Here is a 17058-nt window from a genome sequence, read left to right on the forward strand (position 1 = left end):
ATCTCGGTAAAGAAAGTTTATATTCGGTTGTTTTCGTAAAACCCTCGTATCGATAAACTTTTTTTTTAACCTCCATACCCTCCGAATGTTGTTGAAAATCTAATTAATAGTGATAATGTTTTTTTTTCCTTCTAATATATATAGATTCGAATTAGCTTTCCTTTTACAGATACATAACCATCATCACCGATGATTTCACCTGCACTTTCCACGCTCGATTTCTAATTTCTTTTCATTTCTGCATGCGTCGCTTTGTTGACAATATGCACCGCGATTTCAAATTAGGCCACCGGTTAATTTCATACGTAATAATATGTAGTTTATGAGTATTGAAACGTTATACGAGGGGCGAACAAAAATATTTCGATTTCAAATCGTGGAAAAGTTTAGATGGAAAATTGTGTTGTGATTAATAACATCCGAAATATTCGTCGAGGTGCGTTATTAATCATTCGATTACGGTCGTACACAAGGTACTTTTCAATTAACGTGATTTCTAAGAGATGGCGCGCGGAGACGCACTAATTTGAACTGTCGGTGTCGTTTAATTCGATTGTAGACCTCGAAGATCGAGGGGATGAATTTGAAGAGAATCCACGCTACGTCAGATGTGCAGGTTAGGTCCTAGTTTGCAGATTTACCATGTCCTAAAGGTAGAACTCGGTAATTAAAGTCAGAAATTGCGTTTTTTACGAAAAATTAGAGATGCCGGATTCACGTATGAAAGATAGGAAGTCTAGGAAGTTCTAATTTGCACATTTACCAAGTCCTAAAGGTAGAACTCGGTAATCAAAGTCAGAAATTGCGTTTTTTACGAAAAATTAGAGATGCCGGATTCACGTATGAAAGATAGGAAGTCTAGGAAGTTCTAATTTGCACATTTACCAAGTCCTAAAGGTAGAACTCGGTAATCAAAGTCAGAAATTGCGTTTTTTACGAAAAATTAGAGATGCCGGATTCACGTATGAAAGATAGGAAGTCTAAGAAGTTCTAATTTGCACATTTACCAAGTCCTAAAGGTAGAACTCGGTAATCAAAGTCAGAAATTGCGTTTTTTACGAAAAATTAGAGATGCCGGATTCACGTATGAAAGATAGGAAGTCTAAGAAGTTCTAATTTGCACATTTACCATGTCCTAAAGGTAGAACTCGGTAATCAAAGTCAGAAATTGCGTTTTTTACGAAAAATTAGAGATGCCGGATTCACGTATGAAAGATAGGAAGTCTAAGAAGTTCTAATTTGCACATTTACCAAGTCCTAAAGGTAGAACTCGGTAATCAAAGTCAGAAATTGCGTTTTTTACGAAAAATTAGAGATGCCGGATTCACGTATGAAAGATAGGAAGTCTAAGAAGTTCTAATTTGCACATTTACCATGTCCTAAAGGTAGAACTCGGTAATCAAAGTCAGAAATTGCATTTTTTACGAAAAATTAGAGATGCCGGATTCACGTATGAAAGATAGGAAGTCTAAGAAGTTCTAATTTGCACATTTACCATGTCCTAAAGGTAGAACTCGGTAATCAAAGTCAGAAATTGCGTTTTTTTGGAAAAATTAGAGATGCCAGATTCACGTATGAAAGATAGGAAGTCTAAGAAGTTCTAATTTGCACATTTACCATGTCCTAAAGGTAGAACTCGATAATCAAAGTCAGAAATTGCGTTTTTTTGGAAAAATTAGAGATGCCAGATTCACGTATGAAAGATAGGAAGTCTAAGAAGTTCTAATTTGCACATTTACCAAGTCCTAAAGGTAGAACTCGGTAATCAAAGTCAGAAATTGCATTTTTTACGAAAAATTAGAGATGCCGGATTCACGTATGAAAGATAGGAAGTCTAAGAAGTTCTAATTTGCACATTTACCAGGTCCTAAAGGTAGAACTCGGTAATCAAAGTCAGAAATTGCGTTTTTTACGAAAAATTAGAGATGCCGCATTCACGTATGAAAGATAGGAAGTCTAAGAAGTTCTAATTTGCACATTTACCAAGTCCTAAAGGTAGAACTCGGTAATCAAAGTCAGAAATTGCATTTTTTACGAAAAATTAGAGATGCCGGATTCACGTATGAAAGATAGGAAGTCTAAGAAGTTCTAATTTGCACATTTACCAGGTCCTAAAGGTAGAACTCGGTAATCAAAGTCAGAAATTGCGTTTTTTACGAAAAATTAGAGATGCCGCATTCACGTATGAAAGATAGGAAGTCTAGGAAGTTCTAATTTGCACATTTACCAAGTCCTAAAGGTAGAACTCGGTAATCAAAGTCAGAAATTGCGTTTTTTTTGGAAAAATTAGAGATGCCGGATTCACGTATGAAAGATAGGAAGTCTAAGAAGTTCTAATTTGCACATTTACCATGTCCTAAAGGTAGAACTCGGTAATCAAAGTCAGAAATTGCGTTTTTTTGGAAAAATTAGAGATGCCAGATTCACGTATGAAAGATAGGAAGTCTAAGAAGTTCTAATTTGCACATTTACCAGGTCCTAAAGGTAGAACTCGGTAATCAAAGTCAGAAATTGCGTTTTTTACGAAAAATTAGAGATGCCGCATTCACGTATGAAAGATAGGAAGTCTAGGAAGTTCTAATTTGCACATTTACCAAGTCCTAAAGGTAGAACTCGGTAATCAAAGTCAGAAATTGCGTTTTTTTGGAAAAATTAGAGATGCCAGATTCACGTATGAAAGATAGGAAGTCTAAGAAGTTCTAATTTGCACATTTACCAAGTCCTAAAGGTAGAACTCGGTAATCAAAGTCAGAAATTGCATTTTTTACGAAAAATTAGAGATGCCGGATTCACGTATGAAAGATAGGAAGTCTAAGAAGTTCTAATTTGCACATTTACCAAGTCCTAAAGGTAGAACTCGGTAATCAAAGTCAGAAATTGCGTTTTTTACGAAAAATTAGAGATGCCGGATTCACATATGAAAGATAGGAAGTCTAAGAAGTTCTAATTTGCACATTTACCAAGTCCTAAAGGTAGAACTCGGTAATCAAAGTCAGAAATTGCGTTTTTTACGAAAAATTAGAGATGCCGGATTCACATATGAAAGATAGGAAGTCTAAGAAGTTCTAATTTGCACATTTACCAAGTCCTAAAGGTAGAACTCGGTAATCAAAGTCAGAAATTGCGTTTTTTACGAAAAATTAGAGATGCCGGATTCACATATGAAAGATAGGAAGTCTAAGAAGTTCTAATTTGCACATTTACCAAGTCCTAAAGGTAGAACTCGGTAATCAAAGTCAGAAATTGCGTTTTTTACGAAAAATTAGAGATGCCGGATTCACATATGAAAGATAGGAAGTCTAAGAAGTTCTAATTTGCACATTTACCAAGTCCTAAAGGTAGAACTCGGTAATCAAAGTCAGAAATTGCGTTTTTTACGAAAAATTAGAGATGCCGGATTCACATATGAAAGATAGGAAGTCTAAGAAGTTCTAATTTGCACATTTACCATGTCCTAAAGGTAGAACTCGGTAATCAAAGTCAGAAATTGCGTTTTTTACGAAAAATTAGAGATGCCGGATTCACGTATGAAAGATAGGAAGTCTAAGAAGTTCTAATTTGCACATTTACCAAGTCCTAAAGGTAGAACTCGGTAATCAAAGTCAGAAATTGCGTTTTTTACGAAAAATTAGAGATGCCGGATTCACGTATGAAAGATAGGAAGTCTAAGAAGTTTTAATTTGCACATTTACCATGTCCTAAAGGTAGAACTCGGTAATCAAAGTCAGAAATTGCGTTTTTTTGGAAAAATTAGAGATGCCAGATTCACGTATGAAAGATAGGAAGTCTAAGAAGTTCTAATTTGCACATTTACCATGTCCTAAAGGTAGAACTCGATAATCAAAGTCAGAAATTGCGTTTTTTTGGAAAAATTAGAGATGCCAGATTCACGTATGAAAGATAGGAAGTCTAAGAAGTTCTAATTTGCACATTTACCAGGTCCTAAAGGTAGAACTCGGTAATCAAAGTCAGAAATTGCGTTTTTTACGAAAAATTAGAGATGCCGCATTCACGTATGAAAGATAGGAAGTCTAGGAAGTTCTAATTTGCACATTTACCAAGTCCTAAAGGTAGAACTCGGTAATCAAAGTCAGAAATTGCGTTTTTTTTGGAAAAATTAGAGATGCCGGATTCACGTATGAAAGATAGGAAGTCTAAGAAGTTCTAATTTGCACATTTACCATGTCCTAAAGGTAGAACTCGGTAATCAAAGTCAGAAATTGCGTTTTTTTGGAAAAATTAGAGATGCCAGATTCACGTATGAAAGATAGGAAGTCTAAGAAGTTCTAATTTGCACATTTACCAGGTCCTAAAGGTAGAACTCGGTAATCAAAGTCAGAAATTGCGTTTTTTACGAAAAATTAGAGATGCCGCATTCACGTATGAAAGATAGGAAGTCTAGGAAGTTCTAATTTGCACATTTACCAAGTCCTAAAGGTAGAACTCGGTAATCAAAGTCAGAAATTGCGTTTTTTTGGAAAAATTAGAGATGCCAGATTCACGTATGAAAGATAGGAAGTCTAAGAAGTTCTAATTTGCACATTTACCAAGTCCTAAAGGTAGAACTCGGTAATCAAAGTCAGAAATTGCATTTTTTACGAAAAATTAGAGATGCCGGATTCACGTATGAAAGATAGGAAGTCTAAGAAGTTCTAATTTGCACATTTACCAAGTCCTAAAGGTAGAACTCGGTAATCAAAGTCAGAAATTGCGTTTTTTACGAAAAATTAGAGATGCCGGATTCACATATGAAAGATAGGAAGTCTAAGAAGTTCTAATTTGCACATTTACCAAGTCCTAAAGGTAGAACTCGGTAATCAAAGTCAGAAATTGCGTTTTTTACGAAAAATTAGAGATGCCGGATTCACATATGAAAGATAGGAAGTCTAAGAAGTTCTAATTTGCACATTTACCAAGTCCTAAAGGTAGAACTCGGTAATCAAAGTCAGAAATTGCGTTTTTTACGAAAAATTAGAGATGCCGGATTCACGTATGAAAGATAGGAAGTCTAAGAAGTTTTAATTTGCACATTTACCATGTCCTAAAGGTAGAACTCGGTAATCAAAGTCAGAAATTGCGTTTTTTTGGAAAAATTAGAGATGCCAGATTCACGTATGAAAGATAGGAAGTCTAAGAAGTTCTAATTTGCACATTTACCATGTCCTAAAGGTAGAACTCGATAATCAAAGTCAGAAATTGCGTTTTTTTGGAAAAATTAGAGATGCCAGATTCACGTATGAAAGATAGGAAGTCTAAGAAGTTCTAATTTGCACATTTACCATGTCCTAAAGGTAGAACTCGGTAATCAAAGTCAGAAATTGCGTTTTTTACGAAAAATTAGAGATGCCGCATTCACGTATGAAAGATAGGAAGTCTAGGAAGTTCTAATTTGCACATTTACCAAGTCCTAAAGGTAGAACTCGGTAATCAAAGTCAGAAATTGCGTTTTTTTTGGAAAAATTAGAGATGCCGGATTCACGTATGAAAGATAGGAAGTCTAAGAAGTTCTAATTTGCACATTTACCATGTCCTAAAGGTAGAACTCGGTAATCAAAGTCAGAAATTGCGTTTTTTTGGAAAAATTAGAGATGCCAGATTCACGTATGAAAGATAGGAAGTCTAAGAAGTTCTAATTTGCACATTTACCAGGTCCTAAAGGTAGAACTCGGTAATCAAAGTCAGAAATTGCGTTTTTTACGAAAAATTAGAGATGCCGCATTCACGTATGAAAGATAGGAAGTCTAGGAAGTTCTAATTTGCACATTTACCAAGTCCTAAAGGTAGAACTCGGTAATCAAAGTCAGAAATTGCGTTTTTTTGGAAAAATTAGAGATGCCAGATTCACGTATGAAAGATAGGAAGTCTAAGAAGTTCTAATTTGCACATTTACCAAGTCCTAAAGGTAGAACTCGGTAATCAAAGTCAGAAATTGCATTTTTTACGAAAAATTAGAGATGCCGGATTCACGTATGAAAGATAGGAAGTCTAAGAAGTTCTAATTTGCACATTTACCAAGTCCTAAAGGTAGAACTCGGTAATCAAAGTCAGAAATTGCGTTTTTTACGAAAAATTAGAGATGCCGGATTCACATATGAAAGATAGGAAGTCTAAGAAGTTCTAATTTGCACATTTACCAAGTCCTAAAGGTAGAACTCGGTAATCAAATTCAGAAATTGCGTTTTTTACGAAAAATTAGAGATGCCGGATTCACATATGAAAGATAGGAAGTCTAAGAAGTTCTAATTTGCACATTTACCAAGTCCTAAAGGTAGAACTCGGTAATCAAAGTCAGAAATTGCGTTTTTTACGAAAAATTAGAGATGCCGGATTCACATATGAAAGATAGGAAGTCTAAGAAGTTCTAATTTGCACATTTACCAAGTCCTAAAGGTAGAACTCGGTAATCAAAGTCAGAAATTGCGTTTTTTACGAAAAATTAGAGATGCCGGATTCACATATGAAAGATAGGAAGTCTAAGAAGTTCTAATTTGCACATTTACCAAGTCCTAAAGGTAGAACTCGGTAATCAAAGTCAGAAATTGCGTTTTTTACGAAAAATTAGAGATGCCGGATTCACATATGAAAGATAGGAAGTCTAAGAAGTTCTAATTTGCACATTTACCATGTCCTAAAGGTAGAACTCGGTAATCAAAGTCAGAAATTGCGTTTTTTACGAAAAATTAGAGATGCCGGATTCACGTATGAAAGATAGGAAGTCTAAGAAGTTCTAATTTGCACATTTACCAAGTCCTAAAGGTAGAACTCGGTAATCAAAGTCAGAAATTGCGTTTTTTACGAAAAATTAGAGATGCCGGATTCACGTATGAAAGATAGGAAGTCTAAGAAGTTTTAATTTGCACATTTACCATGTCCTAAAGGTAGAACTCGGTAATCAAAGTCAGAAATTGCGTTTTTTTGGAAAAATTAGAGATGCCAGATTCACGTATGAAAGATAGGAAGTCTAAGAAGTTCTAATTTGCACATTTACCATGTCCTAAAGGTAGAACTCGATAATCAAAGTCAGAAATTGCGTTTTTTTGGAAAAATTAGAGATGCCAGATTCACGTATGAAAGATAGGAAGTCTAAGAAGTTCTAATTTGCACATTTACCAGGTCCTAAAGGTAGAACTCGGTAATCAAAGTCAGAAATTGCGTTTTTTACGAAAAATTAGAGATGCCGCATTCACGTATGAAAGATAGGAAGTCTAGGAAGTTCTAATTTGCACATTTACCAAGTCCTAAAGGTAGAACTCGGTAATCAAAGTCAGAAATTGCGTTTTTTTTGGAAAAATTAGAGATGCCGGATTCACGTATGAAAGATAGGAAGTCTAAGAAGTTCTAATTTGCACATTTACCATGTCCTAAAGGTAGAACTCGGTAATCAAAGTCAGAAATTGCGTTTTTTTGGAAAAATTAGAGATGCCAGATTCACGTATGAAAGATAGGAAGTCTAAGAAGTTCTAATTTGCACATTTACCAGGTCCTAAAGGTAGAACTCGGTAATCAAAGTCAGAAATTGCGTTTTTTACGAAAAATTAGAGATGCCGCATTCACGTATGAAAGATAGGAAGTCTAGGAAGTTCTAATTTGCACATTTACCAAGTCCTAAAGGTAGAACTCGGTAATCAAAGTCAGAAATTGCGTTTTTTTGGAAAAATTAGAGATGCCAGATTCACGTATGAAAGATAGGAAGTCTAAGAAGTTCTAATTTGCACATTTACCATGTCCTAAAGGTAGAACTCGGTAATCAAAGTCAGAAATTGCGTTTTTTACGAAAAATTAGAGATGCCGGATTTAAAATGCTTTAGGATAATTCAAAAAGTGGTGGCATTGAGGCTTGTAATATCTTGAACTTCGTTGCTGGTTTCGACAATTCATCCCCATAAGTACAGTCCGAAGATATTGGCGCTGGTGGATGCGAAGATGCAATCTGGAACCATACGTAGGCACACAACCCATTCCAACTCGTCCAGCCAGTCCAAGGCACCAATCCAAACATTACGACCGACAACTGGTTCACAAGGAAAAGAAATCTCGGTCGAAATAACTGTCCAAAGAAGATGGAAGTCGTACCACGACGATGCAATTCATACAGAAATGATAAAACCGAAATTGATTATCTTCTAAAATGTGTTTTTTTGTTTAACCCCGTAAAAAATCGCTTGTTTCTACTCCTATGATTAGTAAGGGTGTTTTAAATTAATCTACGGACGTAATATCGATTGTGTGCGTTCTAATTTTCTCCCTCTAGCCTCTAGTATTTGTATATCTATTACTTTGATTAATTTTTTTTTTTTTCGTTGTCGTGGCAAGCTTAGAAAATTGTTTAGATAATAATGTGCGACCTACATTCGATACTTTTGTTTCGAATCGATAAAAAAGGAAACTAACAAATTCACTATCGGACAATAAAATGGTTAATTTTCACAAGGACAACCTGTACAATATAAAAATAGCAAAATGAGCTTTTTAATCGATTTTTTAACAAAAAAATACTCTTCGTTCAACTCGATAGAATCGATGGCTTAGAAGATACGTAGATTTTTAGATTATTCGCCGTAAAGAAACATTCCGACAAAAAATATCACAAATTGTAATTATATTACCTTACAGGTGGTATTAAAACGCAATCAAATAGTTTATTTTAATCAAATTTTCATCAATCTGCTTTCTCTATATCAAATATTAATTCTATGGTTCTAATAGAGTCGAAAGTCTTTTAAAAATACGTCAAATCCCACGACTGTGTTGAAAAAACTTATAAATGATTAAAATCGTGTTAATTGGAGGCTAAAATCTAAACACCCTGTACAAAATATGAATATGAACTTGAAAAGTAAACGTTTCTTGTTAATTGCTTACAGTTTCAAGTCACTAGTTTCGTTATTAACGGAGATATCGTCATTCAAATTGAACTAACGAATTTTCTAGTATCTGAAATCTAGTTGTGGGATAAAACAACATCAATAACATTCTTTACTTCGATATCATTTTGTGTATGTGTTATTTTTACGATGACGGTTCAAATAAGCTGCTTAATTGTGACATACGTCAAGTGTCAATGTCAACAGCGATTTTAAATGGACCGAATTCAGCTCAAATGTAGAAGAAATAGCTGAAAGTGAGGCAAAAAACGAGTCCTTTAACAAGGATTGTATTGTCCTTGAAGGAGATTAAAGTAAAGGATAAAATGTTTTTTTTTTTTAGTTAGTTACACGATTTATTGAGTGATTAAAGCTTTCGAATAGGTGGCGAAACTAAAGAAAAACTATTTAGAAATTTGGAAATATTGAACGACCCTCGTAAAACGATTCCTGGTATATTCGACGTTTAATAATTTATTAATACGAGTGTATTACGAGCACGACATATATTTTTGTGTGTTCATTAAACATATATTGACGTAAAATTCAAGGTTTTTTGCTAAATCCACTTAAATATATATTTCGAACGAGTCTGATAATGAATTTCAGGTATATAGGTATCAGATAACGTTTTTTGTTTTATTAATATTTGTATTATTAATTTGAACCTTATCGCCGACTTTATCTACGAAAACGTAATCAAAATACGGATTAAATGTTTATATATATTGAATACGAAAACATGACGCTAGATGGCCCAATCTGTTGGTAGAGCCAAAACTCAAAATCGAGGACGTTGTACTGATGATTACGACAAACTTTCAAATATGAAATTGAACCTTGGATGATGGTGGAAGCTTTTAAAAATGATAAAAAGTGAAAAAAAAATTAATAGAAGGATAAAAATAATTGAAAAAGGGAAAAATATGATAAAAATGAAAGAAAAAACGTTTGAAGGGCGATCTGAAGTCGGGAAGGGGAAAGGGTGGGTTTTTAAGGGTGAAAAACGATTCCTATGGATAAAAGTTATAAAAGAAACGTGTATCTACAATTTTTGTAATAATTTTTTTGAAAAAACCAAATTTTTGGTTTTTATTTTTAACAAAATTAAGGAAATTTTGTAAAAACTTCGTTAGATGTTTATATATATATGATTTTCTTAGTAGCAGGCGGTTTATTCACAATACTTCTGAATAATTTCTTGGAAAGTCTATTTTTTTTTAAATCTCCACTTTCACTCGAAAAAATATTTTTTTTTAAGAAATTTCGTAAAAACTTCGTTCGATGTTTATTTGTATATGATTTTATTAGTAGCAGGCGGTTTATTTACAGTACTTCTAGATAATTTCTTGGAAAGTCTATTTTTTTTTTGGAATCTCCACTTTTCGAATTTTTTTTTTTTAGTCATTTGTATAATTGCGAGTTTTTTTTGTCTATTTTGAAAAATTTTACGAATTTCACTCTATCGAAAAAATATTTTTTTTTTAAAATTCGATAAAAACTTGCCTTTTTATGTCCCAAATACCATGTAATTTATTTGATTTGAAAAATTTATTTTTTAACCTTTTTCGAAAACAGAGTTTTTTGTCCAACTACTAAGGAAATTAAAAAAATTCGACGAATTCGCGCGGCGCTTTTCTTATAAATGACGGAACTCGTTCGATGTTTATTTGTATATAATTTTATTAGTAGCAGACGGTTTATTTACAGTACTTCTCCACTTTTCGATTTTTTTTTTTAATCATTTGTATAATTGCGAGTTTTTTTTGTCTATTTTGAAAAATTTTACGAAAGTGATGGTAATATTTTTTCACTCTATCAAAAAAAAATTTTTTTTTATTAAATTTCGTAAAAACTTCGTTCGATGTTTATTTGTATATGATTTTATTAGTAGCAGGCGGCTTATTCACAATACTTCTGAATAATTTCTTGGAAAGTCTATTTTTTTTTAAATCTCCACTTTGACTCGAAAAAATATTTTTTTTTAAGAAATTTCGTAAAAATATCGTTCAATGTTTATTTGTATATGATTTTATTAGTAGCAGGCGGTTTATTTACAGTACTTCTCCACTTTTCGAATTTTTTTTTCAGTCATTTTTATAATTGCGAGTTTTTTTGTCTATTTTACGAAAAATTTTACGAAAGTGATGGTAATATTTTTTCACTCTATCAAAAAATTATTTTTTTTTAAGAAATTTGGTAGAAACTTGCCTTTTTATGTCCCAAATACCATGTAATTTATTTGATTTGAAAAATTTATTTTTTAACCTTTTTCGAAAACAGAGTTTTTTGTCCAACTACTAAGGAAATTAAAAAAATTCGACGAATTCGCGCGGCGCTTTTCTTATAAATGACGGAACTCGTTCGATGTTTATTTGTATATAATTTTATTAGTAGCAGACGGTTTATTTACAGTACTTCTCCACTTTTCGATTTTTTTTTTTTAATCATTTGTATAATTGCGAGTTTTTTTTGTCTATTTTGAAAAATTTTACGAAAGTGATGGTAATATTTTTTCACTCTATCAAAAAATTATTTTTTTTTAAGAAATTTGGTAGAAACTTGCCTTTTTATGTCCCAAATACCATGTAATTTATTTGATTTGAAAAATTTATTTTTTAACCTTTTTCGAAAACAGAGTTTTTTGTCCAACTACTAAGGAAATTAAAAAAATTCGACGAATTCGCGCGGCGCTTTTCTTATAAATGACGGAACTCGTTCGATGTTTATTTGTATATAATTTTATTAGTAGCAGACGGTTTATTTACAGTACTTCTCCACTTTTCGATTTTTTTTTTTTAATCATTTGTATAATTGCGAGTTTTTTTTGTCTATTTTGAAAAATTTTACGAAAGTGATGGTAATATTTTTTCACTCTATCAAAAAAAAATTTTTTTTTATTAAATTTCGTAAAAACTTCGTTCGATGTTTATTTGTATATGATTTTATTAGTAGCAGGCGGCTTATTCACAATACTTCTGAATAATTTCTTGGAAAGTCTATTTTTTTTTAAATCTCCACTTTCACTCGAAAAAATATTTTTTTTTAAGAAATTTCGTAAAAATTTCGTTCGATGTTTATTTGTATATGATTTTATTAGTAGCAGGCGGTTTATTTACAGTACTTCTAGATAATTTCTTGGAAAGTCTATTTTTTTTTTGGAATCTCCACTTTTCGAATTTTTTTTTTTAGTCATTTGTATAATTGCGAGTTTTTTTTGTCTATTTTGAAAAATTTTACGAATTTCACTCTATCGAAAAAATTTTTTTTTTTTTAAAATTCGGTAAAAACTTGCCTTTTTATGTCCCAAATACCATGTAATTTATTTGATTTGAAAAATTTATTTTTTAACCTTTTTCGAAAACAGAGTTTTTTGTCCAACTACTAAGGAAATTAAAAAAATTCGACGAATTCGCGCGGCGCTTTTCTTATAAATGACGGAACTCGTTCGATGTTTATTTGTATATAATTTTATTAGTAGCAGACGGTTTATTTACAGTACTTCTCCACTTTTCGATTTTTTTTTTTTAATCATTTGTATAATTGCGAGTTTTTTTTGTCTATTTTGAAAAATTTTACGAAAGTGATGGTAATATTTTTTCACTCTATCAAAAAAAAATTTTTTTTTATTAAATTTCGTAAAAACTTCGTTCGATGTTTATTTGTATATGATTTTATTAGTAGCAGGCGGCTTATTCACAATACTTCTGAATAATTTCTTGGAAAGTCTATTTTTTTTTAAATCTCCACTTTCACTCGAAAAAATATTTTTTTTTAAGAAATTTCGTAAAAATATCGTTCAATGTTTATTTGTATATGATTTTATTAGTAGCAGGCGGTTTATTTACAGTACTTCTCCACTTTTCGAATTTTTTTTTCGGTCATTTTTATAATTGCGAGTTTTTTTGTCTATTTTACGAAAAATTTTACGAAAGTGATGGTAATATTTTTTCACTCTATCAAAAAATTATTTTTTTTTAAGAAATTTGGTAGAAACTTGCCTTTTTAGGTCCCAAATACCATGTAATTTATTTGATTTGAAAAATTTATTTTTTAACCTTTTTCGAAAACAGAGTTTTTTGTCCAACTACTAAGGAAATTAAAAAAATTCGGCGAATTCGCGCGGCGCTTTTCTTATAAATGACGGAACTCGTTCGATGTTTATTTGCATATAATTTTATTAGTAGCAGGCGGTTTATTTACAGTACTTCTGCACTTTTCGATTTTTTTTTTAAATCATTTGTATAATTGCGAGTTTTTTTTCAACAAACAAAACACACACCAATTTTTTTAAAAAAGCTGATATTTTCACGTGAGAATTTTCGATTAAAAATTAGGGAGCTTTTTCGCTAATAAGTCAAAATAAGATTAAAAAACAAATATTTCCATGTCAAATTTTTACAGAATTTCGTTAACAAAAATTTTTGGTTATTACAATTTTTCACGTAAATTTTGAGGTTATGAGAAAAAAATTATAGATACAAAAGTTGTAGATCTTACCGACTTTTAATTTTGCCAGAAATCGAGTTAAACCCGATTTTACCCTTAAAAATTTCCTATTTTCCGAAGAAGAATAATTCCCTAGTCCGGCCCTGTCCAGCTACTATGGAATTTTAAAAATTCGGCGTATTCGCGCGGCGCTTTTCGGACGCAATTTTTCACATATCTTATAAACGACGCAACTAGTTTATTCGTACATAATTTTTTAGAAGCAGGCGGTTTATTTACAGTACTTCTAAATAATTTCTATAAAAATCTATTTATTGTTCTAGAATTTTGTAGAATCTTATTTGGGTATATAAGTCAGTTAGTTTTGAATAAATAATCGTAGTGAACAGAACGAATTAGCAAAGTTTACCCTTAAAAACTCACCCCCTTCCACTCACCGACCTCATATCGCTCGTAACTTAATTTACCTTTCACTTTTATCATATTGATACGAACAAGTCCGCAGAATGGTTCCCTACTACGGCCCTGTCCAGCCACTACGGAATTTAAAAGAAAAAAAAATTTTTTTTTCTAGAATTTTTTAGAATCTTATTTAGGTATGTAAATTAGCAAAAGACCACGTAGGACCAAGACTATGAGTTAGATCAAGACCAGCGGTGTTAGTATTTTCGATGGTCAATTTTTTCAACGCCAAAATTGGGGTGTTGGAATTCACCAAACAAAGGGATGATTCGTCGCGTGGAGTAGACAGATTTAGACCACGGAATGATGATTTCAAAATGGAAGTCGAAATTTATCACCCACCGTATTCGACAGATTTAATTCCTAGTGACTTTTTCCTGTTTTCTAACCTATAAGTTTCAAGTTTTTGCGGGTCCCGAGCCCTCGTCGTCAGTCACCGTCGCCGAAAATTGACGTCGAGAATTTTAGGTTACAAATAACCTCGTATGATGAAAAACTAAATTTTTGATATGCTACGTTTAAACCGTTAAAATAAAAGTTTAAAAAAATGAGTGCACGGACTCGAGTAAGTCGATGACGTATGGAATCAGTGCAGAGAGCTGAAATGACACCAATTGCGGTGAATTCCGTTAAGAATAAAGCCATTGACTTCGAGGTACATTTTTTTTGTGTTATTTTAAATAATTCGTTTATAATAGTATGAAATCATTTTGAAATACGCATTCTTTGATGAATAAATAGTCTAAACCAGTACTGAATAATTTAGAAAACAGAAGAAGATTAATTAGAAATTAAGTTTCTAAATACGAGGACGATTCCAGAAATATTTTTCCATGATTTTACCCACCCAAAGTCGATGCGAATTGGTTTAATTCACTTCGAAAGTCGTCATCGTACTAAAATATTCGTAAAAATGTCAAACTTTATGACAGCAATGTCAGATTTGACATATTGACATCGTATCTCGAAAACTTACGTAACGACCCTCGTAGTTGACAGATGTCATTAATTTTTTATCGTATTTCGATTATTTTCGATTTATTTTCAAATTTCAAAACGAAAATTTAACAATTTTTTTTCTTATTACAGGAAATTACTGGATATATATATGACGAATCTTGAATATTGTAAGAAACTTATTTAAATTGAGGTTATATCATTGACATAGTTTTTCGCGGTCGAAGATTACAGTCATTGTTGTCGAAGTTGTGCCATATTTTTATAAATATTGTCTATTAATAGCCTAATAAAGAGAATAGGTGATTTACACGTACGAGGCGGTTCGAAATTTTATCAAAATTAATTACAAAACGAAATTTATAAGTGAAAACCAAAATATGAATCGTTGGTTTCATATTATAGCACGAAAATCTATAGTTTTCGGGTTTTTACAGGTTTTTATAAACATAAGTTGTACAGAATTATAGAAAACAGGTTTGGACTGGTCAAAAGCCTTCCCTAACTTCAATATAAACGATTTATTCAATGACTTATCGATGATTTGCATAAAAACCACACTGATAAAAATAAATTCTGCAACGTTACACCTGAATTTCAATCTATTACAATAATTTTAAATTTCAACACAAAATAATCGAAATATTTCCAAAATGAACTTTTTCGAATAATAAACAACTTTATACGGGGGTAAGACGGAATTTAATACAATTTTTCAAGTCAAATTGAGATTTGGATACGGTTTTACTAATATTTATGAACTTTTTGTGTATTATTTCGAATTTTTGCATGTATTTTGAACTTTTTATGAACTTTTTCGAATAATAAACAATTTTATACGGGGATAAGACGGAATTTAATACAATTTTTCAAGTCAAATTGAGATTTGGATACGGTTTTACTAATATTTATGAACTTTTTGTGTATTATTTCGAATTTTTGCATGTATTTTGAACTTTTTATGAACTTTTTCGAATAATAAACAATTTTATACGGGGATAAGACGGAATTTAATACAATTTTTCAAGTCAAATTGAGATTTGGATACGGTTTTACTAATATTTATGAACTTTTTGTGTATTATTTCGAATTTTTGCATGTATTTTGAACTTTTTATGAACTTTTTCGAATAATAAACAATTTTATACGGGGATAAGACGGAATTTAATACAATTTTTCAAGTCAAATTGAGATTTGGATACGGTTTTACTAATATTTATGAACTTTTTGTGTATTATTTCGAATTTTTGCATGTATTTTGAACTTTTTATGAACTTTTTCGAATAATAAACAATTTTATACGGGGATAAGACGGAATTTAATACAATTTTTCAAGTCAAATTGAGATTTGGATACGGTTTTACTAATATTTATGAACTTTTTGTGTATTATTTCGAATTTTTGCATGTATTTTGAACTTTTTATGAACTTTTTCGAATAATAAACAATTTTATACGGGGATAAGACGGAATTTAATACAATTTTTCAAGTCAAATTGAGATTTGGATACGGTTTTACTAATATTTATGAACTTTTTGTGTATTATTTCGAATTTTTGCATGTATTTTGAACTTTTTATGAACTTTTTCGAATAATAAACAACTTTATACGGGGGTAGGACGGGATTTAATACAATATTTCAAGTCAAATTGAGATTTGGATACGATTTTACTAATATTTATGAACTTTTTGTGTATATTTCGAATTTTTGCATGTATTTTGAACTTTTTATGAACTTTTTCGAATAATAATCAACTTTATACGGGGGTCAGACGGGATTTAATACAATCTTTCAAGTCAAATTGAGATTTGGATACGGTTTTACTAATATTTATGAACTTTTTGTGTATATTTCGAATTTTTGCATGTATTTTGGACTTTTTATGAACTTTTTCGAATAATAATCAACTTTAACGGGGGTAAGACGGGATTTAATACAATTTTTCAAGTCAAATTGAGATTTGGATACGATTTTACTAATATTTATGAACTTTTTGTGTATATTTCGAATTTTTGCATGTATTTTGAACTTTTTATGAACTTTTTCGAATAATAATCAACTTTAACGGGGGTAAGACGGAATTTAATACAATATTTCAAGTCAAATTGAGATTTGGATACGATTTTACTAATATTTATGAACTTTTTGCGTATATTTCGAATTTTTGCATGTATTTTGAACTTTTTATGAACTTTTTCGAATAATAATCAACTTTAACGGGGGTAAGACGGAATTTAATACAATATTTCAAGTCAATACGAAATTTATAAGCGAAAACCAAGATATGAATCGTTGATTTCATATTATAGAACGAAAATCTATAGT

This window comes from Diorhabda carinulata, chromosome 6 (assembly GCF_026250575.1).
Source record: "Diorhabda carinulata isolate Delta chromosome 6, icDioCari1.1, whole genome shotgun sequence".
In the NCBI taxonomy this organism is placed as follows: domain Eukaryota; kingdom Metazoa; phylum Arthropoda; class Insecta; order Coleoptera; family Chrysomelidae; genus Diorhabda; species Diorhabda carinulata.